The following is a 23,741-nucleotide window of genomic DNA, read 5'->3' on the forward strand; positions in this document are numbered from 1 at the left end:
TAACTTTTATAAAGTCCTAGATTCTGACCCCCCAGAAGCTCCGACCCATCGGCATGTTAGAGGATGTATCCTGGCCTTGTGTGGGACTGCCCAACCTGTATTTGAAGATGATGATAGCTTCTCTCTTTCTGCTCTCAACATTTACCCCATCTGTCTCAGTCCACTCTTCCCTCGTGCCCTAACCTAGGGAATAAGGCACAAAATCAAAATGGCTTTATTCCAAAGCCTTTCTCCCCATACATTTTTTTATTTTCTTTTCTTTTTTGTCAGTCCTGGGGCTTGAACTCAGGACCTGGGCACTGCCTCTGAGCTTCTTTTGCTCAAGACTAGCACTCTACTACTTGATCCACAGTGCTACTTCCAGCCTTTTCTGTTTATGTGGTACTAAGGAACTGAACCCTGGGTTTCATGCGTGGTAGGCAAGCACTCCATGAAACCACATTCCCAGCCCCTCCTTCCCTATATGTTTTGTTTTCCAAGGATTGGTGACGTTTTCCCCCTATCTCTGTGGTTAGGAGTTAGCCATGGGGTGATGGTCAGAGTGCACTTGCAGAGGTCCCCTGTGGTGTGTGTGTGTGTGTGTGTGTGTGTGTGTGTGTGTGTGTGTGTGTGTGTTTGAGGAGGGGTTATACAACTCACTGGGGTGTCTGGAAGTCCTACAGCCCTTCTGGGGTTGCTGCAAGTGATTGCTTCACTTTCAGGTAATGTCTTCATTCTGAATTTGCTGTCTCCTTTCCCTTCCTCCCCTCTCTTTTCCTCCCCTTTTTCCTCCTTCCTTTTCCTTTTTAGGTTATAAACCCATTTTAAGTTGGGCTCTGACTGTTTGCATCGAAGTATTTCCCATTTTGGCTGCTTAGTATCCTAACAGTATTCTGAGGAGAACTTTGTCCTCTCTGCCTACTCTTAGTTCTCTCACTCAGGACCTCCCCCTCTGCCATGATTTCTGTTATGGTGCTGCCATTGGTTCTCCCATCCCGGATCTGGGGCATCTCCTTGTCAACTGGATCTCAAACTCAATGCATACGGATTTAGCCAATTATTTTTCACTCCCTCACTGCAGGCACTGAACCCATTCTGAATGGCAGCGTGTGTCCTTCTTCACCTCCACGGGCCCAGGTAGGAACATTGATGTCCACAGAGCTGTGCAGTTCAACACTGGCCACATCTGAGGCTCTGATAGAAAACACAGGGTCAGAAATAGCCAAGGAGTTGCATTTGGCTGGTGAGGCCACTCCAGATGTCCCAGGGCAGGAAGGTGGGCAGGGCAAGGTAGTGAGGGGGGCGTGGTGCACACACAAGTAAGAGGAGGGCTGGAACATAGCGGAGCAGAGCTCACAGAGGGAATTCTGGCTTTAGGTTCAGCTTTGGGCAGTCGGGGGCTCCTTGAATGACATCATTATTTTATGGGTGTAAAACATTGGAAGGCATCTGTGGGGTTTTGCTCAAGTTCATTCAGCAAGCCATGCCAGGCTTTTCCATTTGGACCTAAGAGGATGGCACTGGGCAGTTCATTCTTTCCTGGGGCACCCTTGCATAGAAAAGGGCAGGCTTTGGGAGGGCAGCCTCAGAACTTGGCTTATGCCTGTTTGGCGCAGTCACACGAGCTCCAGGAGCTCCAGTTATTGTGTCTTTGAATTGGGGGCTTCCCCAGGGATCCATGGATCTGCCAGATGCAGCATGTGGGCACAGAGGGTGGGCCCAGCACATGGGCACAGTGCCATCAGGCAGCTGTTCTTGTGATTCATGGGCATTCCTGGGGGGGAAAGCCAACTGGCTGTGGCAGTGATCTTGGCAAGGTCTGAGTTTGTGCAGGTGGCCCAGGCACCCTACAGTCATTATGGACGTCCCGGCCCAGGGCACAGCAAGGGCCCAGTGGGGCCTGCAGCTGACACGGCAAGGTCCACATTCGGGCAGGGCTGCCACATTCCTCCTGCTGAGATCCCTTTCTATCTCCTGTCATCAAGAGCTCTGAGCCACCACTGTGATTTCTCCTATCATGTCTTTCCCCAAACTTTATTGTCCCACATTAGTTGTGGAAATCTTAGGGCCACTGTGGTCTTCAGTTATAAGCAAGGATTAGAACTATGGGGTGGAGGGAATCCCCTTAAATGCAGATATCTGGGAACTCTGCTTTTTTCTATGTTGCAATGGAAAATGTCTGCATGGACCTGGGACATCACCTTGACAGGTGCTGGGCTGGTGACAGGGTTGAGAATCATATCTTTCTGCCATTGCTTGGCCTGCATGGAGGGCCTTCCAGCCATGGTTTTCTGGAGACAGATTCTGGGTCAGGAGAACCAGATGTGGACACCCTGCCCTCGGGGCAAGATTTAAATGACACTAATGTCTAAGCAGATCAATCCAGTCACCTCCAAATTGAGATGGCCCCTCCGTGCCTGTTCCATATGCAATGCTCAGCTACCTTGCCAGCCTGCCTCTCTTCTCAAGTCTGCAGCATTTTCTCTTTAGCACTTTTGTGTTGCAATGTTCTTTTCAGATCTTTTCTTTCTTGCTTCTTTATAGTATGAGAGAATATAAAATCCCTCACTTTCCTCCTCCTCCTCCTTCTCCTCTTCTTCCTCTTCTTCCTCCTCCTCCTCCTCTTCCTCCTCTCTCCTCTTCTCCTCTTCCTCCTCCTTCTTCTGTACTGGGGCTTGAATTCAGTCTTGTGCTTACTCAGTTGGTGCTCTACTACTTGGAGTCTAACTTTTCTCATGTCTTTAAAACAAGGTCTGCTTGAGGATAGTAGTGTAGTACAGCCGGTGGAATTCTTGGTGCTCCATCTTGAGGACAATGTGTGGGGGGGCAGCGGCTGGGTAAGGAAAGGGGTTTCTAGGCACCCTGTCTTGAGTCATAACACTCCCTGGGGTTTTCTACAGTAGACTACTGAGCTTGGATATGTCCTGAGCAGCATGATGGGGTGGGTAGTTGTCAGAGCCTACAGCTGTACCCATGAGGCTGGCTTGAAGTCCTGGTGCTCCCCAGAAGAGAACCCAGGCTGAGGGAGACCCTGTAAGTAGTGCATACCCACAAAAACTCTCATGGCCTCTGTTTCCTCGTTCCCATCAGGATTCGCAGTTCCCAGAGCGCTGGTTCTGGAGTGCAGTGCTTCCACACTGCCCTTCGGGCTGGAGGGTTGCTTTTTGAGTCTTGAATGTGGAGTTTCGTGCTTGCTTGTTGGGCTCTCTACCACTCAAGCTCTACCTCTGCCCTTCTTGCTTTAGATTTTTTTTCAGAGTAGGCCTTGTTTTTGCCTGGCCTTGGACCATGATCTTCCTATCTATGCCTCTTTTGTAATAAGAGGTTTGTGGTATGTGTGAAGCCTGAACAAAACATAGCCATTTCAGGCTTAGGTGTCATCCTGCTGAGACAAAATGACTGGAAATGTGTTGACGACCCCCTCCCCTAAAACCTCCTGTGAGACCCTTCTCCCATCCTCTATAGGCATCTCCCATTCCCACCATGAAGACAATTGAATGCATAACTTGTGAAAGATTAATCTTATGTTACCTAAAACTAACATAGACACCATAGAAACTCAGTTAACTCAGGAAGTACCCAAACAAGCTGTGAACTGTAAACTCCCGATAACAGAACTCAGGAACGAAAGGCAAGGAACTCAGTGGGCAAGCCCAATCAGGAAGAGGCATATGGGCAGTTTCCCCCCTTCCTGTCACAATTGCTGACCCCTCCTCTTGCCCACCAAGAGTATGCGCCAAAGTCAGGTAGAAAAAGATAGGGTAGTTCAAATGACTCCCCAGAAACAGGGGACATAACTAAATTGTGCAGTTCTGTATGAATGTTACAATCCTATTGGCCCCTGTATATATATAGTCAAGTAGTGCCATATGGTTCATGTATTATAAAAACCCTGGAAACAAAGGAGTTGGGGCTCTCAACTCTGACCCTTTGTGTCGGCAATGGTTCTGAGTCCAGGCTCCAGCTTGCAATAAAAGACTCTCATGAACTTACATCGGATTCGGCTCCTTAGTGGTCTTTGGGGACCCCAAAATCTAGGCATTACGTATGAGCTACACTCAGCTTGTTTGCTGAATGGTGTCTTGCTAACTTATGTTTTTGTCTGGGCTGGCCTTGAAATGTGGTCCTCCCATCTCTGCCTTTTCTGAAGCTGGGATTGTAGCTGTGTGCTACCACATCTTGCTCAGAGTGCCGAAAGTTTTAAGATCCACTACGGATCTTTCCTGCTTTCTTATGCCCTGTGACTCTGTCTCTACACCCCATCCTGGGGCCCCCTATGGCCACTTCTGCATGTCCTTCCATCTCTGCACAAAGGAAGGCATTTGTTCCTTTGTTTATTCATTCATTCATTCATTCATTCACCTCACCGACCAGGTGTGGGGTGCTGTCTTCGTATGCAGCTTTTAGGCCTTTCCCTCCTACATTGTTCTATCATCTATCAGGATGAGGTAGAGAGGCTGAGCTTGGGGGTGGGATGTGGTTCGCTTTGTTCAGGGAGGGCCTCTTATAGTAGCTGTTGTAAAAAGTGTCTCCGTGGAAACCAACCAACACACAAGCCCTCATCTCCAATGGCTTTGAGATGGGCTTAATTCCCCCTGCATCCACTTCTGAAGCCCTTAGCCCCTCAGCCTTCAGCCCTGAAGCCTCAGCCCTGATGCCTCAGCTCTGAAGCTATCAGTGCCGAATGCCTCAGCTCATGTCCCAAGGCCCTTCCTGACCTAACATTTTGTCATTCGGGTCTGTGTGACCCAGAGCTTGTTCTCTCTTTGTAGAAGAAGCTGTGTGTCAGCTTCCTGTTACTATAGCAAACATCCAGGAGAGTCATCCTGCAGAGAGGAGAGGTTCTCACTGGGCCTGCGATCAGTGGGCCCATAGGAAGGAGGAAATGTAAATTTCTGTCAGTTGCTCTGTGATAGCCAGTGTTCTCCAGAGACCACTCCTACACTGTGCCATGATCACAGTGACAGCCCCTTGACTGTGGTGACAGTGCAGTGTCACAGTCCCCTCATTATGTTTGAGGTCACCACTGTCTTCTGCAGTATTTGTGTTTCTGTGTTTGTTTACAGGTGTGCTGTATGAACTTATGTCTTGTTGACAGGACTTGCAAACATGATCTAGTTTATGGTTCGAATTGTACTTTATTGGCTTTTTCAAACATGGTTCTAAAATACTTGGGTATTTTTCTACCTCTTTTCTTCTGATTTGCCTTCCTGTTTTGTAGTCAGCATCTTACAAGTTAAGGAATCCTATCTAAGCCAGGTACCTGTGGCTCCAGCCTATAATCCTAGCTCAGGAGACTGAGATCTGACGACCATGGTTTAAAGCCAGCCTGGGCAGGAAAGTCTGTGAGACTCTTATTTCCAATAAGCTACTCAGAAAAAAAAAAGCCAGAAATGTCACTGTGGCTCAAGTGGTAGAATGCTGGTCTTGAGCAAAAAAGCTCAGGGACAGAACCTAGACCCTGAGTTCAAGTTCCAGGACCAGCACACACACACACACACACACACACACGCACGCACGCACACACACACGCACGCACGCACGCACGCACGCACACATGCATGCACACGCACGCACACACACACATCTACCTGAGAAAATGACATTTTCTTTTTAAGTTTAATTTTTTTTCTTTCTGTGCTATGTATTTATTCTGCCTGGAATTAAAAGTGGTGAGCATCTTAGTTTCTCCTTTGGATGAAGAAGAGTTCTAACACCCACTAACTCGCAGTACTGGCTCTGATGTGCATAATACTCCATATACTAGCCATCCGGTGCCCTTTACCCTTCTCCATTAGTCTCTAAGTCTATTTCTGAGAGGAGAAGGACATTCCCCTGGTGATTTCATAATGAAGAACAGATACCAGCTAGAGCGAGAGTTCTCTTCCTTCCCACCTCTGCTCTTCAAGATCACCTCAGCTAATTTTGGACCATTGTTCTGCCTTGTAAATTTTAGAACAAGCTTGTCAAGTTCCATGAAAAGCCTTGTAGGAATTTCTGATTTATTTATTCAACAACATTTCTATATCGCTTATTAAGTGTCAGGTGCTTTCTCTCAGATGAACCCTACTCTTATCTTGTCCTAGGTCTTATTGCTCAGGAGCAGAGTAGAGTTGCTTTTTTTTTTTTGCAAAAAAAAATCACCTTTTAAACAAATTCTAAGCATATTCTTCATCATGCCCTTGATGATATAGCTAGATTCATTTCTTGGCACCTTGTACATTTTTTGACCAACTTGTAGAAGATACCATTTGACAAGTTGCAACTTCTAATTGACAAGTTATACTGTGTTCTAACTGTGTGTGTATTGCTGGTGTAAGGGAATCCGATATGGATTTGTGCTGCTAATTCCTGAACACCAGTACCAGTTCTCTGGCACCATAGTTTGATTATTAGTTTTTAAGGATCGCTGCATGATGGAATCCTAGCACATGCAAAAGCTTGAGGCTGGCTTTTTCCACTCAGTGAGATACCTAGGAAATGCCTCACAGCTATAGTTTGCTCCTTTCCATGGGTGAGGGGTGTTCCAGTATGTAAATAAAATGTGTCTGTGGACCCACTGAATGAAATTTTAGCATTTCCGAGTTTGGGTGATTATAAATAGATGTGCTATAGACATTTGTGGACATCTTTTGGGTATTTTTTTTGTCAGTCATGGGGCTTGAACTCTGGGCCTGGGCACTGTCCCTGAACTCTTCAGCTCAAGGCTAGCACGCTACCACTTTGAGCCACAGTGCCACTTCCAGTTTTCTGGTGGTGAATTGCAAATAAGAGTCTCCTGAACTTTAATGCCTGGGCTGGCTTTGAATCTCTATCTTCAGATCTCAGCCTCCTGAGTAGCTAGGAGTATAGGCGTGAGCCACTGGCACCCAGCTTGTGTAACTTTTTTTTCAATTGTAGTGATATTTGTGTTAGGTGTATTTAATATCATTAAAAAACGGCCAATGCTTTCTGGCATATCTGCTCCATTTCATGCTCTCAGCAGCAGTGGCTGATTCTATAGATCTCTAGAGATATATATCTACATATCTATATCTCTCTATATAGATTCTATAAAATCTACAATATAGAATCTCTATATACTATCTATACTATACTACAAACCCATATTCTATGATGTAATGTGTTCTATAATCTTGAATCTATTGTGTTTGATATTATACATTCCATAGTATTATTACAATTTGTGTAAGCTGAATACTGAAACACATTTTCTTCTTACCATACTGGGATTTGAACTCAGAGCCTCATGCTTGCGAGGCAGGTGCTCTACCACTGAGACACAACTCCAGCTACTTTTTCTTTGGCTGGTTATTTAAAAAACAAAATAGGGTGTTTCTTCTTGCCTGGGTATACCATTGCCTAATTTAGGCTTCCTGCGGTAGCTGGGATTGTAGGCATGTGCCACCATACCCAGCTTCCCTCTACTGAGATAGAGTCTCGTGGACTTTTCTTCCTGGGCTGTCCTCACACTACAAATCTCCCATTCCCAGTTCTCATCTTTCTTTTATGTACTGACCTTTTCTCTGGCACGTTTGCATGAGTTCTTACTGATCTCTTCCTTGAGTGTGTGGTTGAATGACTAACACACTGGATCAGGTGTTCACTTTACCCAGCCCCCTCTCAGTGTTTCTCCTTTAAACAGCTCCTCCCTCCCCCCACCTCCCCCATGGCTCTGAGATTTTCTCTCCTGGGGTAGAGAGCTGATCTTCCTTCTTTGTGAGAATCCTGTCCCTGTGGCGCCAGGCTGGCTAGGGCTGAGCAAAACAGGAATTGGGGGCACCCTGGTGGTGTGGTAGGGATTCCCAGAGGCTGACATCTCAGATCCTCAGCTTCTAACTGGCTCCTGACCTGTGCAGACTTATGCAGGAGGATGGGTGGACTGCAGCCACGCAGGCTGGCGTGACCTCTTCAATGATGTTGATGGCATTGTTTTGCAGATGCCATAGGGGGCAGTGGGCAGTGAGGACCTGCAGAGCAGCTTCAGGGGGCCGCTCGGACCCCTAGCCCACCAGATCCAGAGGATTGTGCATGCTTGAGCCTCACTGCCCAGTAGGAAGCTGGCCCCTTCTGGGACTATTGAGGAGGCAGCAGGACAGGGCCAGGGCTGATATCAGATCAGAGGATGGAGTGTGTGTGTGTGTGTGTGTGTGTGTGTGTGTGTGTGTTCTGGGGTTTGAACTCTGAGCTTGAGAGCTATCCCTGAGCTTTTGTGATCAAGGCTAGCACTCAACCACTTGAGCTACAGCTCCATTTCTGGATCTCTTTCTTTCTTTCTTTCTTTCTTTCTTTCTTTCTTTCTTTCTTTCTTTCTTTCTTTCTTTCTTTAATTATTTTTTAAATTATTATTATTATTATTTTTTTGCCAGTCCTGGGCTTGAGCTCAGGGCCTGAGCACTGTCCTTGGACTTTCTCAAGGTTAGAGCTCTACCACGTGAGCCTCAGCACCACTTCCAGCTTTTTTCTATGTATGTGGTACCAAGGAATCAAACCCGGGTCTTCGTACATGCTAGGCAAGCACTCTACCACTAGGCCAAACTCCAGGCCCCTCTTTCTTTCTTTCTTTCTTTCTTTCTTTCTTTCTTTCTTTCTTCCTTCCTTCCTTCCTTCCTTCCTTCCTTCCTTCCTTCCTTCCTTTCTTCCTTTCTTTCTTTTTTGAGTTTATTGGAGATAAGAGTCTTTTAGACTTTCTTGCCCCAGGCTGGCTTTGAACCATGATCCACAGATCTCAGCCACCTGAGTAGCTAGGATTACAGGTATGAGCCACTGGCTCCTGGCTCAGAGTGTCTTCCACAAAACAGCAAATGAAGGGAATGGATTTCTTCCCCGAGGCCTTGCTCCCTGGACTCCTGTCACCCCGCTGGAGCCCAGATAGAGCTGTTTCCAAGAGTGGTCGCCATGGTTTCTGGGCTCTCAGGGAGCTGCGTGCAGAGTCCGAGTCCTTCAAGGTAGATTCAGAGTTCTCTGATGGTCCCCAGAGGACCGAGGCTTCCACTTGGCAACCGTGCCCTCACTTGCAGGACCCACACAGGGGAAGGTCTGCTCCTGTCCGGGAGTAGCTCTACCTGCTCCCAAACCCCAATGTCTCCAGCCTCTACCCTCTAGTCCCTGCTCCAGGTCTTGAAGTTTGGACTTCTACTATCAGTTGTCAGGTGCAGGTGGCCCCACCCAGAAATGAGACAATGATTCTGCTACACAAGAAGGTTGAGACCACCTGCCTGGAAGATGCAGCTCGGCTCTCCTGTGCTTGTGATTAGAGCAACTTTATATCAAGGCCAAACTTGCCTGCCATGGTGCAGGATGCAGGTGCCAGCTGTGTGTGCCTGTGGTGTGACCTTGTGACCTTATGACCTTGTGAGGCTCACTCGCATTCTTTGGGCTTACATTCTTCTAATGCAGAGGGAAGATTTGTGGTGCACTATTGATTCCCTGTGTATTTTCTAGTTGGAAGAGGCTAAGTAACATCCCCTCCCCTCACTTCCTTCTCCTTCCCTTCCCTCACCCCCAGCGCCATGATTTTATTGTAATTCCATCTTTGTGGACAGAGCTGTGGAGAACTTGGTATGGAGAGGCTGGTGTTAGGCTGAAGAGGCATAAAGGCCTAGTGGAAAGGGCGAGGGCTCTGGAGGACCAAAGCACTGTCTGGCCACCCAATGCACGGCAGAGGGTGGCAGGGTATTCCCAGCTGTTGAGTCCCACCATACTGGTGCCATAGTGGAAGCACTATGGCCTGCACTGCATGGGTGAAGCCCCGGCAGAGCCACCTGTTTGCCAGGCAGAGGAGGGGCCCAGGAGATGGGGAAGATGATGTAGCAGCCTGGAAGAGGTGTCTTGGAGAGTCTCCACATGAGTGGGACAACCACATCCAACACCACTCTACCCAGAGCCAGAGCACAAGCTTGCATCACCCACAGGGTCTGGCTGAGAACTGTGGTGCCCGAAACTTGAGGAGCTAAAAGCTGCCTTGGACGAGGCTGGGCTCTACTGTTACTGCAACCTAAACTTGGCCCCAGGACTAGGCATTCCTGGACAAATGCCTAAATCCCTCTGAGCCTTAGTGGTGCCATTAATGAGACAGATATTGTATTTTCCTGTGAGAATAACATGCCAGCATGGTCCAGGACCCAGCCTGGCTGCCCATTCCAGTGTCAGCCCCCAATCTCTGAGTGTGGCCATCTGCCATGTTGTCACCCTCAGCTTTCCTTGCATTGTCCCTCTGTAGGGTCACAGCCCCTGCACCACGATGGCCCAGAGACACTCCTTGCTCCCCTCTTCAAGCCTCTTGGTCCGGTCTGTGTCTGTGAGCTCTTGGAGATGCTTAGTGCCCAGCACAGCATGAAGGTTCGTTAACCTACCCCATCCCTGGGGGAGGAAGCAGGGCCACCTGGCCAGAAGTGCTGACAAGGTTGAAATTGTCACCAGGCTGCAGTCTGGGGGGCCTGGGGTGGTCTGGGTGGGGGCAGTGGTGCCCATAGAAATATGACTCACCTGTGCCCACTGGGCACATACGTGGTCTTCCACTCCAGCAATGCTGCTTGCTATCAGCGTGGATCCCCAGTCTTGAGTGGTCGCAGAATCAGGGTGGAGGAAGAAAAAGTGAGGTGAAAGGAGGTGATGGGGAGGGTGGGAGGGCAGGGGCGCTACCTGCCCCTGGGCACACATCTCAGCTGGGCTCTGGATGCCTCTGCCTGGAACATGGAGGAGTCAGAGCTTTTTGCCAGGCCTGGTTTTCATGGCTGCCTGATGACCTGTGGTATGCATGAGGCAGCCATGTGCTGGTCTCAGATGATACTGGAACCTGTTTCTAGATCCATGATTATGAGTTGTTTCATCTTGGGGAATTGATTTATGTTCTGAAAAATGCAGAAAAAAAATGAGCAAGAACCTCAGCGTGTTTGTTTGTTTTTTTTTTTTGTCAGTCAGTCCTGTGCTTGAGTTCAGAGCCTGAGCACTGTCCTTGGGCTTTCTCAAGGCTAGAGCTCTACCACTTGAGCCTCAGCACCACTTCTGGCTTTTTTCTAGGTATGTGGTATCGAGGAATCGAACCTTGGTCTTCGTGCATGCTAGGCAGGCACTCTCCACTAGGCCAAACTCCCGGCCCCCTCAGCATGTTTTTTTTATGAAGATCAAATTAAGTAATGACCAGATAGCATTTTGCTTGGTCCTTATTGTACTGCAGTGTCTCTCATTTAAGTGAGACTTAGACTGTTCTATGTGAGTATTTAATTAACCTGATTATCTTGGTTTTATTTTCTGTTTAGCCCTTTTCACTCTCCTTCCTTGCCCTCCCTGCCAAGTCCCTCCTACCCCAGTCCTGGCTGGCTTTTGTGATGTGTCAGACATAGCTTGGCAATCCCAAGCTGGCATCAGAACCCTGCTCAACACAGCCCCTGATTTAGCTGCCACCCATCAGATTACATGTCAGGCTTCAACAGACCCCAGGTCTGCCAAGCATCAGTATTTACCAAGCTGAGTGGAGGCTGAAGAAGCCAGACCTGTGACATGGTGGCACTGGAACTGAAGAGTTCTGGCTCATGTATTCCCTTCGCTGCATGCAGAAGGCTTGGGACTGGGAGGAGGAGAGGGTACCTGGCTCTTGTGGGTATGGTGGATTGAGGTGGTGCCATGTCATGTGGGCTCTGGGAAACCACTTGGTCTTCCTGAGAGCTGGGTGTGAAATGGGAGAACACAGGTTCCTCTGGCATAGGCAGTCCATCAGTGTCTGATCAGTACATGAGTCTGGGTCTTCCTTCCTCAACGTTTTACCCGGTGTCTCCACTGCTCTGCTCTGCAGGCTCCATCCTGGAGTCACACGTGGGTTCCTTCTCTGAACCTTGTGCAGGCAGTGCTTAGGCTCCGGGCTCCAGCCACTTTCACTTCCAGAACTCTGCTTGGGGTAGGCTTGAACCAGCAATAAGTTCCCTAAATACTGTTGGAGGGAGTAGAGGATGAGGAGGGGGAGCTATGCTCTTACCCAGGGTGTCACAAAGGGCTCTTCTGAGAAAGTGGTACCACCCAGCAGAAGTGGCTTGCAGCAGCCTGGAAATTGAGTTTCTCCCTTGGCTGCCACATCCTAGGTCTTTGTAAACTGAAGACCAAGGGAAGTCAAACTCCTGTGAATGGGTTCTGGGCGTTCCCTTCTCCAGTAACAAGGAAAGGTGCCTGGATCCTTATTCTCACTCTCTCTTCGTGTGTGTGTGTGTGTGTGTGTGTGTGTGTGTGTGTGTGTGTGTATGAATTATACCTACCTGGCATATCAGCCTCCTGTCTTCCTGGAGTAGCTCACCTGAGGAGGTCACTGGGTCAGGACTGGAGCTTGTGGTAAGAGAGACACCAGCTAGTACCCTTGGCTGGGCCCCCCTAGAAAGCTGGCACCCAGGCAGGTCCCATGCTAGGGAGCCAGCACCCAGGGCGGCCAGCTGCTCCAGTGTTTGCCCATCCCACCCTCCCAGCTGTGTTTATGCTCCCCCAGCTGCCACCGCTTTCAAAACAAGACCGGCACTATTTTGGGGTGCTTCTTTTGGTTACAAAGCAGCGTGCACCGGCCCAGCCCTCTACCACATTGTTTGGCCCACCTGACCTTCCCCAGTATGCCCCCTGCCCCCTCTGATGGCCTGGAGTAAGGGAGGCTGGCTGGGGCTGCAGAGTGCTCCCCTATACCTGTGGTGAGGACCTGGCGCTCTGTGTGAGCGCTGTGATCTCATCGGCCTCCATGGCAGCTCTCTGCCTTAAGATTTGTGCTGGGCATCCGAGGAGAAAAGGCACCCAGCAAACACCAGGACAGCCGGTCCTCTTGAAGCCTGCTGCTAAGACAGGGGTAAAGAGGACTGACCACACCTTCATCAAGCCCATGTCCTGTCCCAGCAGGTTTAAAGGAGTCACAGTGCCCTCCCTCCCTTCCTCCCTTATCCCTCCCCCGATTCCACTCCAGTTCTCAGTGTGGAAGGTTGGAAGTGATATGAAAAAGACTTTTTGCTACCCAAATTGTCCCATAACGACCTCCACATCTCTCTGTGCCCACAAGCAGCAAGTCCCTAAAGTAGAGACATATCTTGCTTTTGGATATTAATGAGGAAACAGCAGTGTCCCCAAAGATGAGAGAGGGGTGACAAAACTGCACCCTTTCTTAGGCTTCCAAGCCTAATGGGGTCCCTCCACCCCGTTCATTGGTCAGGGTGTTTGAAAATGTCCTTGCACCAGGAGTTTGAAAAGGTCCCTGCTGGTCCATGGCCTGGGATGTGGGGAAGGGGAGGGAGAGACACAGCACTGGAAGCTTCCAGGGGGCTCAAGGCATCCTGGGATCTGGGATCCCAGGCTGCTCTGAAATCTGAGTGTAGAATGTACTTTACCTCTGTGTGCATTTGTGCACAAGTAACATATACACACATATATAATATGTGCCCCAAATCATAATATATATGCATTTTCTTGGAAAGATTAATATGCAATTGTTTTAAACTACTTTGATGAAATAAGTTTTCCTTCTACAGGGGTGAGGAAGGAGGGGGTGATAGGGGTGAATATGATGGAAATATGTTATATATATGTATATGTAAAATAGCAGAATGAACACCAAAAGCTGTTAGAGCCATTAATAAGGTATATTACGAACAGTGTAGATTAGATCAAGTTCATTGTGTGTGTATGTAACTTTGTTTTAATTTATGCCAATAAAGTCAAAACCACAATGAAATCCCTTTGTTTTAATTTATGCTAAAAACCAAAAACTATCAGTGGCTCATGGCTGTGATCCTAGCTACTCAGGATGCTGAGATCTGAGGATTAAGGTTTGAAGCCAGCCTGGGCAGGAAAGTCCATAAGACTCTTATCTCCAATTTACCAGCAAAAAACCTGGAAGAGGAGCTGTGGCTCAAGTGATAGAGCACTAGCCTTGAGTGCAAGTATTTCGGGGACAGCACTCAGGCCCCAAGTTCAAGTTCCAGGAATGGCACAAAATAAATAATAAAACACTTTTTTTTCCACGATAAAATAAGCAATACTTAGCACAAGCCATTAAGTTTATATGGAAAAAGTATTAAAAAAGTCAGAAACCTTTCCAATGTCTTGCACAGGGGAAGTAAGGTTTCTGACCTGTTTTGATGCATGTTTTCATCTGCATGTGTGGAATCCATGTACATTTAGAGTGTGTCTCACCCTTGGATTGGGAGCTTGTGTTTTACACAGCATTGTGGCACAAAGAACTTTCCATCCATCTGCTCTATTGCTTTCAGAGCATCTTGCCAAATGCAAGCTCTATTTGTATCTGACAAATGGAATCTGTCATCCCTGTCATTCGGGAGGTATCAAAAGAAGGATCCAGAACCAGCAGGTCTGGGCAAGACCCAGGGACATGACTGGAAAAATAGTGACATCTTCCTAAATTGGAGTGGCTGACAGTTTGGAGCAGCCATGACTAACACTGCATGACAGATGAGCAGCAGCAGGATGCAGGTTTCCAGGGTGGGAACTATTTAACAACCCCTGCACTGTGCACCTAGCAAGTCTGAGAACCACAGATCTGGAAGGGGTGTCACGGATGGAGGGGGTGAAGGGAGTGGTTGATCTGTATCTCAAAGGATGGGCAGGAGTTGGTCATGTAAGGATGTCCCCAGTGGAGGGGGAGCAGGACTGTGTGGGGAGGGAAGCCGGTGGGAAGAGTGGGTCAGCAGTGGGGTGGGTCTGTGGTTGATGGCTCTGACAGATCTCTGGCAAACAGCTAGCTGCTTTGGACTCATGTGTTGAAGACCTTGTCCACTAGGTGGTGCTGTGGGAACAGTTAAACTTCTATAAGTTGGGACTGTTTTTATTTTTTTGGGGGGGGTGGGGAGTGTGTGTGGGGGGGTGTCTGTGCTCTTAAATGGTAGTGGTGCAGAGAACTCTAATGGCATCCCCAGGCCTAGGTCTTGAACCCTTCCTCTGCTGTGTGCCTGGATCTGGAACACACTCCCACCTGGCAAGGTGAGGGTAAGGGGGGAGTCCCAGCATGAATGTGAAGCAGCTCCAGGGAGGATGGGTACTGTTCCAAGTTCAGTGTCTGCAGCAAATTGATCAAAGAAAATGAGAGAGAGAGAGAGAGAGAGAAAAAATACCATCCTGTTTCTTTCTTCTGTAGTGTCTAAAGGAAATATTTTCTGGCTGTGGCAGCATACATTTGTAATTCCAGCTATGTGCCGGGGAGGCTTAGGTGGGAGGATTGTGGTCTGAGGCTGCCCTGGGCAAATAACACAAGAGTCTATCCTTAAATAAACAAAGGTGAAAGGGCTGAGGGTATCCCTTGACTGGTGTCAAGACCATACGTATAGACATATATGTATCCATATATATATGGATATATACATACACATATATGAGTTAGAGGTGAGGCTTGGTTGATAGTGTGCCTGCTTTGTAAATTCAAGGCCCTGAGTTCAAACCCCTACACCACGGCCACAAAATAAAACAAAAGCAGCTAGGCATCTGTAATTCCATCCTCTTCCTTTCCCCACTGTTTTCCCTCTGTTATAACATAACCTTGATTCTGGAAAACTCTTGCCTGTTCCTGAGTTTTCCAAGTGCTGGTAGCATATCATGGTTCCCACACTCACCCTAGTGAGAGGCTATGAAGGTCTAGTTAAAGTAAGTTTTCACCCAGGGACACCCAGTCACTGGTCTGGGCTGTGAAGTACCCCTGCTTAGGCAAGAATAGAAATGAGAATTTCGTGGTTGAGTTAGAAAACAAGGTGGCTATTGCTCAGAGGTGGCCCTGTACCCTTGGATAAGTCAAGAATATTTTCTTTTGAAATGTGTTTGGTACAGAACCAGGTTAGCCCATTTCCTCCTTTTTGAGGGACGTGCTGGGAGCTAGATGTGCTCGATGTGTCATCATTGCCCCCTCCTGGCCATTCTTAGAAACGTCTCATCTATAACAGCAAAATGAGCCAGGGACTGCCAGATTTACAAAGTAGACTGAGATTGAAGTTGCTAAATAAAAAATCATCCAGAACATAGTGGGCTTTAAAACATCGGTTTTTGCCGTCATAGAAGGACATTTTGGCTCCGTTCATTCTTCGTGAAAGGATGCACTGAATTCAGGACATTTCTTCTGTACAGCCAAGGCCATCACACAGTGAGGACCTCACCAACACCTGGCCTGTGTCTTGAGTGCTGTTTTTGATCAAAGCAGAGTAGGCTTCTCCTGTTGGTGGCTGTGGTGTTCTTTCAGCTAGACTACAAATGTTTGTGGTCTGCCTTCAATGTGGACCCCAAACAACTCATCATCTTTCTGGGAATGACAAGTGAGCTTTAAAGTGAGTGAAATGAAGTGTTTCTACCTCATCCTGATTTCTTTCTTTTCTCCACAGCTTGGGCCTGTTCTGTGGACACATGCACTTTGTTCTTAATGATAATCTTCTGTTTATTTTTTATTCCAGTTGCGAATGAAGCTGGAGACAAGAACTCCAGGCCGCTTGCCCGCTTCTCCCGTGAGTACATTTGTTTTGCATCCTTCTTGGGGCTCTCTCAGAGCATGTTGCCCACAACCTGTCCTTGTGTGGTTCATCCCCACAAGTCCTGTTAGGAGTGGAGGTGAATCATCATTTCCAAAATAAGTGTTATCCCATTTCTCAGAGAGGATCCTGAATATGTTGCAGTCCCTTTATTTTCAGGGATAGTGGGGGTAAATGAATATCCTGGGACCATAACTGAGCTGAACCCCCCCAGGAGATCCTGACTGTCAAAGGAGGAAGGGGAGGAGGGAGGATCCTGGAGCCTAGAAGGGGTGGGTGTGCTGTGTGGATGGAGAAGAGGCTGGTCTTGCAAGTGGTTCTGTGACCTCTAAACTGTGTGGTGAGTTGGAAGGATATGTCTCCCTTGATAACGTATTACCTGGAGATCAGCAAGGATGTGAAAAAATGTATTTAGCAGAAAGAGAGGGAGGGAAGGAGGGAGGGAGGGAGGGAAGGATGGAGGGAGGGGGAGGGAGGGAGGGAGGGGGAGAGAGAGAGAGAGAGAAAGAGAGAGAGAGAGAGAGAGAGAGAGAGAGAGAGAGAGAGAGAGAGAGAGAGAGAGAGAGAGAGAGAGATCTTCTGAACTGATGTTGGTTCACTGTGCCAATGTGGTGTATGCTGTGGGGGAGAGGAAAGTGTGGGAAGCAATTCTTTTTGCAGCCAGCCTCACAGACAGATGCAAAGCCATACCAGGTTGTGCAGATTGTGAGCCAACCATGGGGCATGGAGCAAGGACTGTGTTGTGTGGATCAGAGCCCTGGGGTTCAGAGAACTCTTCCGGTTGGGAGAGGCCCTGCTGGAGTCAGTTGAGCTGGCTGCCTCCACAGTGCATCCTGAGGTTTAGGCCCTGCCTGAGGCCCTCTGCCCTGCTGGCTCCCCCTTGAACTGTGATCAGGCTGAGTTCAGTGGGATCATGTCCCTGGTAGCCACAGGGGAATGGAGAGGCTGAGCTGGGATTTCGCTCCTGCCTCTCCAAAGCACAGGGGAATGAAATATTCAGGAGGGCGGGGAGTCATGGATGACCTTGACTTGAAGGTCACTGAGGCAAGTCTGGGCTTCGATGGTCAGATGGTTTAGGAATGGGCTGGAGACTGTGCAAAGGGTGTGGAGGGTAGAGAAGAGGATTTCCTATCTATCTAAGAAGAAAGGCACTGGTACTGAGAGAATAACGACTACTTGTAGTTCTGGGTGCGGCCGCAGGGAGGCAGGTCGAGTCTGGGTGGTGGCGGCCTCTTCCTGCTTCTCCACTCCAACTGGACCAGAGGCTCTGTTACCGTGGTTCAGCAACTCTCACACTGTGTGTGGCGGGGAGGGAGAAGGAGGGTATGCCATCCCAAATCGTGTAGCTGGGCAGCTCCATCCTGGAATTTTAACTGCCTTCCTACATGAAGGGAGAATAATTGCTCCTTGAGAAAAGCATTCGTGGAAAAGAAAATAACAGTATCAAATGCAGGGGAAGTGGAGGCTTGGAGACCCACAGAGACGCGATGCCTTCAACATGTGTTTCCTGCTTTGAAGGGGGTGTCCAGGGGTCCTGTTGATGAGCTGGAGCTAGTAGAGTAGGGGTGATGAAGGGAGAGGCAGCACTTGGTTGGATGAATCACTCCTTCCTCTGGCAGAGATGGGCAAGGGTGTGCTGGAGGTCTAGGTAGAGAGTGGGGCACCCATGGCAGGGTCCAGGTGTGGCTACCCCAGAAGGTTTAGCATGAGCTGCACTGCTAGGAGCTTAGCCTGGAGAGGATGGATTACAGAAGATGAGCAAGGGGCTGAGTGGAGGGCTGAGCTGGTGGCCGCGATCTCTGTGTCCTCAGGGCCTTGTTTTCAACAATAGTCAAGACATCTCTACTTCTAATTTTCCCAATAAAAAGTTATATTGTTAAGGCAGATGCCCATGGTTAATGCCTATAATCCTAGCTACTCAAGAGGCAGAGATCTGAGGATCACCATTTGAAGCCAGCCTGGGCTGAAAAGTCTGTGAGACTCTTATTTCCAATTAGCCAACAAAAAGCAGGAAGTAGAGCTGTTGTTCAAATGGTAGAGCACCAGCTTTGAGCACAAAAACACAGAGACAGCACCTATGTGCTATGTGGATGATGGTAGCTATAAGATTTCAACATAGCAGGGGCGTAGAGGCAACAATTGAACTGAGTTCTGTGTACATCACAACCTTGGAGAACCAAGGCTCCAGGGGACCAGTTGTGTTCTGGAGCAGGGAAGGGAGGGTATATGGAATCAGAGGTGGAGCTGGGGTGGAGTCAGAGGCAGAGTGGGAGTGGAGTCATAGGCAGAACCTGGGCAGGGGCGGGGCTGGGGCAGAGCAGTGCAGTGCTCAGGTTTGATTTATGTACTACTGCAATCTGCTATGAAAAACTCCATTGATGTAATACAGACCAAGTTTCCTTACCAGATAAGAGTACACTACTGCTAGATAACAGTACACTCCTGTGGCCATTATCTCAGTCTTTCTGGAGGATGTGGGGACCCTCAATCCTACCTCCCACCTGCTGGAATTGCCACTCGAGTCACACCTCCAGCCCAGGTTTTTTGCTGGTCATTTTAGAGATGGAATCTCATAGACTTCCCTGCTTGGGCTGGCTTTGAACTTAGGCCCCCCTGATCTCAGCCTTCTGAGTAGCCAGGATTATAAGCCTGGCTCACTGGCGCCTGGAAAAGTTTTGCCATTTTATACATAAATGAGATATAATATGTTGTCTGCCATACCCCTTGTTCACAGGGAAGGCCAGGGAGACACAGCTGGGCTGTTGAACTCTGAGTAGCATCTGCTTTACCCTCTTCTGTATGTTCTTTGAATAAAATTAGGATGAAGTTTTAGGTTCCAGCAAGAGTTAGACCAGGATCTCACTTTTTTGACACATAAAAATACTGAACGAAATATTTTCAAAGCACTTTAAAATGCAAAATTCAACTTGTGATGGAAAGACTCCTACAGGAGTACAGGATGGAAGAGGAATTTCCTGAGTGACGTTGGCTTTGAGCACGGCCCTGAATTCTGCTCCTGTGCCACAGTATGAAGAGCTGGAGTTGCCTAAACTCAGACTCGGAAAACATATGGCAGATTTTGTTTTCCAAAAATATTTGCATCTCAATCTCCTTCCCACACACTCTTCTTTCTCTGTGATGTGACAAGCCTCCTACTGAGACAAGACATTGGCACATCCTCTCCTTTGGAACTGGAGTCCAAGGACTGAGGCCGAACTATGACTGGAGTTGGAAAGCTGTATCCACAGAGGCTGGGGGTGAGGGTGGGGGCTTTCACCTGCTTCCTGGGGGACCTTTGTTCCTGGACCACTGTTGGCCTGCAGTGAGGAGCTAGAATCTTCTTGGAAGTTCCACCTCAGAACCTTTGTTCTATTATCCAGCAATTAGTAACTGCAAAGAAGAAGACCTGGAGAGGAAAACAAGAATGCACAGGGCTGGGGAGGTCAGAGAAGCTTGCTTGCCTCTTCTGGATCTTGGAGATAAGCCTTCTCAGAGCAAATGAGATGACATGCATGGTCCAGTATTCCTGCCCAATTGAGGAAGTAGAAACAAGTTGGATCTGGACTAATCATGGCTGAACCAATTCAGTTGACAGGCTGCAGCCATGACTACCAGAGACCAAGTTATTCTCCTAACTAAAAGACGTGTTAAGGAGATCTTGGTGAGAAACACATTTTAAAAGTCATCAGTGTCTTCTGCATGGATAATCAATAGGACTTTTTTTTTTTAAGGAATCATAGAAAGAGGAACTTCCAAGTTTATCAATGTATGCTGAATATACCTTCATCCATAGACACAGTGTGCTAGGTTGATCGCTACAATGGAGATGGCAACCTTCTATCAATCTATCCTCTGTTCCAGATGAAGCCCTCAGGTCCCAGACCTCCTTTATACAATAGACAGGCTTTCCATTTGTACTGAGTTCCTCCTGGAGAGAGAAGTTAATCTTTAATCCTTTAATGACTTGTGGGGAAAAGGGTCCTTATGCCCTGATGAGTCTGGCTGTTTTGTTTAAGGAGTCAGAGGTATTCTGACTTATGAGAGCCCCATGATTTCCCAGTCGCCACTTACCACCTTGCTTCTTAGGCAGCAGAAGATCAGATGGGGGCTGTGGCTCCTGCCTTGCTGGGTATTAGGCTTGGGCTAAAGTTTGTATGGACATGTATAGTCTTGCAGGCCTAAAAGCATGCAATTCCAGGGTCTTCCTCTGATAGCCCAAGCTCTGAAGCACTCCTATTATCCATGAATGGTCACACACACACACACACACACACACACACACACACTAGCACAGACACATACATCTGCCTATAGACACATAACCACACACATGGCAAAATGAGTAGCTGGTGGCTTAAGTGAGGTGGCTAGGGTGCTGGTGGTTATCACATTTCAGGATTCAGTGTGGGAATTCCCAGTGAGCATAGGGAGCTGACTCTGGGGACCTGAGGAATGGTGACTTGGCAGATTCTTGGAAGAGCTCTGCACATGTATGAGATGCCATACCATAATTCTAGTATATGTATGAGACGTGACCTGCATACTTGAACAGCCAGGTGAAAGACATGTGTTTTGGTTTGGTTGGACCTGGCCTGACTCCTTGGGAGAAGGGCCTAACTGCACACTGACCCCTACTGATCCCAGAGTGGACAGGCCATGGGAGGTACGGGCTGAGGGAAGGGGAGAGACAAAGCTCCTGGGAATTTTTCAGGGTGTGACTGGGAGAGGAGGCTGATTCCATTCTTGGCTTCAGCTGACCTCACACTCAGTGCAGCAGTTATCTACTGAGATCTTGGAAGCCCAACGTAACCTTGAAAGGACATTTGGAGGCAGGAAATCCTAATTCTTCCCCGAGAAACACTTACTGCCAACAGATGGACTGTATCTTTACGCTTATTATCAACAATGGATAGTTTGGGCTAAAAGGAAAAAAGAAAAACAAACCCAATCTCGTCTCTGAAATCTATAGGCTCCTCCAAACCCTCTGTTTGACTGGATCTCGTCAAAACTTGAAATCCTTTAGCAATTTCTTTCACACCCTCCTAGGTTTGATCACAGTAATGCACCCCATTCAAGCATGCATTCTTTCATACGCACTAGATCAGTGAATTTGTTCCTTTAAAAACCAGCCCTGGAACTTCCCAAAGGAATACTAGGCAGATTCACAAATGAATCCTGCAGCAGATGGTCAGATTTGGATATTTGCATGTTTTGCAGACATTAGCATTCTTAAGGTAGTTATGCATCGAAAAGTATTCCACTAAATGATGGGGAAGGCAGTATCTGACTTAGTGAAAGTCAAAATTGTAGAGAACTTCAAGAAAAATGCTGTCTTCTAAAATTCCAGTGTTCAGCTTCCATTAATCATTAAAAAAGTATTGGCCAAGTAGAATTCACTCTCAATAGACTAGCCTCAATTTTAATTAGTTTCCTAAACGAATGTTGAGTGATGGTTTTGAAAGCAGTTGCTCTTTAATCTTGTCTACATCATTACTCCATGAACAGATTCATTCTTCTTATGTGTGACAAGAATCACCACTGCTTCAGATTCATTTCTGAAGAGGTTTTGAACATTATGTAGAGCAGTGTCCATCATTTGAGAAGGACAGGTGTGAAGCTTTGCTTAAAGCATTTTGGGTACCATTTCTTTCCCCTGCTCATTCTTTGGGCCAGTGAGGCACTGGTTACTGTGTCAGTCATCTTCCTGCTGCTTTTACATGGCAGCCCCAATTGACATTGGTTGAAGCCTAGACTAAGCCACAATTGTCTTGGTGTAGGTGGGTTGGGATTCTGCCCAGCAGAGAACAACCACCTCTATATGAATGTGTTTGTAGCCCATGATGTTTAAAATAGGGATAAACCCCAAAATAAAACTCCAAACAAAATATGAAGACCCAGGGAAAGGAACTGTCATGATAAAGGCAGACTCTGCAAAAATGATTTAATGTAGAAGCCCAAGGCGGGGCTGGGGGTTTGTGGGAGGTAAATACTACTTTGCTTTCTTCATATGAAGCAAGCAGATGAAGCCCCTAGAAGATAGAAGAAAAAATACCCAAGAAGAGAAGCTGGTGGCTTTTGAGTCGGAGAGGAGAAAGAAATGGTGTGAAGAGAGCAAATGTGCAACTTAGGAATTAAAATTCATTCTCCCATGCAGAAATGTCGCTCATTGGCCAATGGGCTTGAGGACACTGTCTTGAGAGGATAGAATGGAAAAGGTCAGAAAATATAGTAGGACATCAGAGAAGAAAGAGCTCATATAAACAAACAGATTGTAGATGTTCTGAGACCAAATAGGCAAACAGTTGTAACAGAAGCAAGAATGGAAGGTAAAGTTGAAGGCTGATTGCTCAAAGAGGCAAATATATAGTCTGGCTGGGTTTGCAGATCGAAAGAAATGTAAAATTCAATACAAGTGACCTACAAATGAATACATACTGGCAAACTCTTTGAATGACAAAGCCAAGCAGACCTGTTCGTTTATAAAGGAGACAAAGCTCCTGACCTAATTCCCAATTGTTTTCTATTGTATCTGATAAGTAGGTTCAGGGCTTAATGAAAATTCAGCTATTCTGTCCTGAAGCCATGGTTCATGTGTGTCTCATTAGCCAATGTACTGTTCTTGGAAAAAATTACTCAAGGGTACATGCTTCAGAGAATTGAAATGTGAATCAAAATAAATTCTGTATGCTGTGCTATTCTGTATAATGTGGCTATTAAGCATCTGAAATTGACTGATCTTAATGGAAAAGGTTGCAGTATAAAACACATACCAGACTTAGGAGAAAAAGACAAAAGTATATCATATATATAGATATATATTACATTATACTATATAATATATTAAAATGTATTGTATTATACTATATAATATATATTATGTATACTATAAATAGGCTGATCCTGGTCTTGAACTCAGGGCCCAGATGCTGTCTCTGAGCTTCTTTTGCTCAGTGCTAATGCTCTATCACATGAACTACAGCTCTACTTCCAGCTGTTTTAGTAATTTATTGGAGATAATAGGCTCACAAACATTCCTGCCTGGCTGGCTTTGAATCATGATCCTCAAATCTCAGTATTCTGAGTAGCTAAAATTACACTAGTGCCCGACTTATTAACATTTTTTGGGGGGGGAATCATGGGGCTTGAACTCTGGGCCTAGGCGCTATCCCTGGGCTCTTCAACTCAAGGCTACCGCCCTACCCTTGAGCCACAGCCCCACTTCCCATTTTTTAGAGATTAATTGGAGATAAGAGCCACTTTTGAACCATGATTCCCAGA

At 47.2% G+C, this 23,741-nt stretch overlaps 1 protein-coding gene across 1 annotated transcript in view; it reads left to right on the plus strand.

Annotated features, from left to right (window-relative positions):
• The first annotated feature begins 16,390 nt into the window (after positions 1-16,390).
• The window catches only part of Pde1c (phosphodiesterase 1C), a 213,462-nt gene continuing 206,111 nt past the window's right edge, over positions 16,391-23,741 (plus strand). Inside the window, exon 1 of the mRNA XM_090332680.1 lies at positions 16,391-16,439. The gene's annotated coding sequence lies outside the window, so the exon portion shown is untranslated. The remainder of the gene's footprint in view (positions 16,440-23,741) is intronic.

Source organism: Megascapheus bottae, chromosome 5 (assembly GCF_031878675.1).
Source record: "Megascapheus bottae isolate mThoBot1 chromosome 5, mThoBot2.hap1, whole genome shotgun sequence".
Lineage (NCBI taxonomy): Eukaryota > Metazoa > Chordata > Mammalia > Rodentia > Geomyidae > Megascapheus > Megascapheus bottae.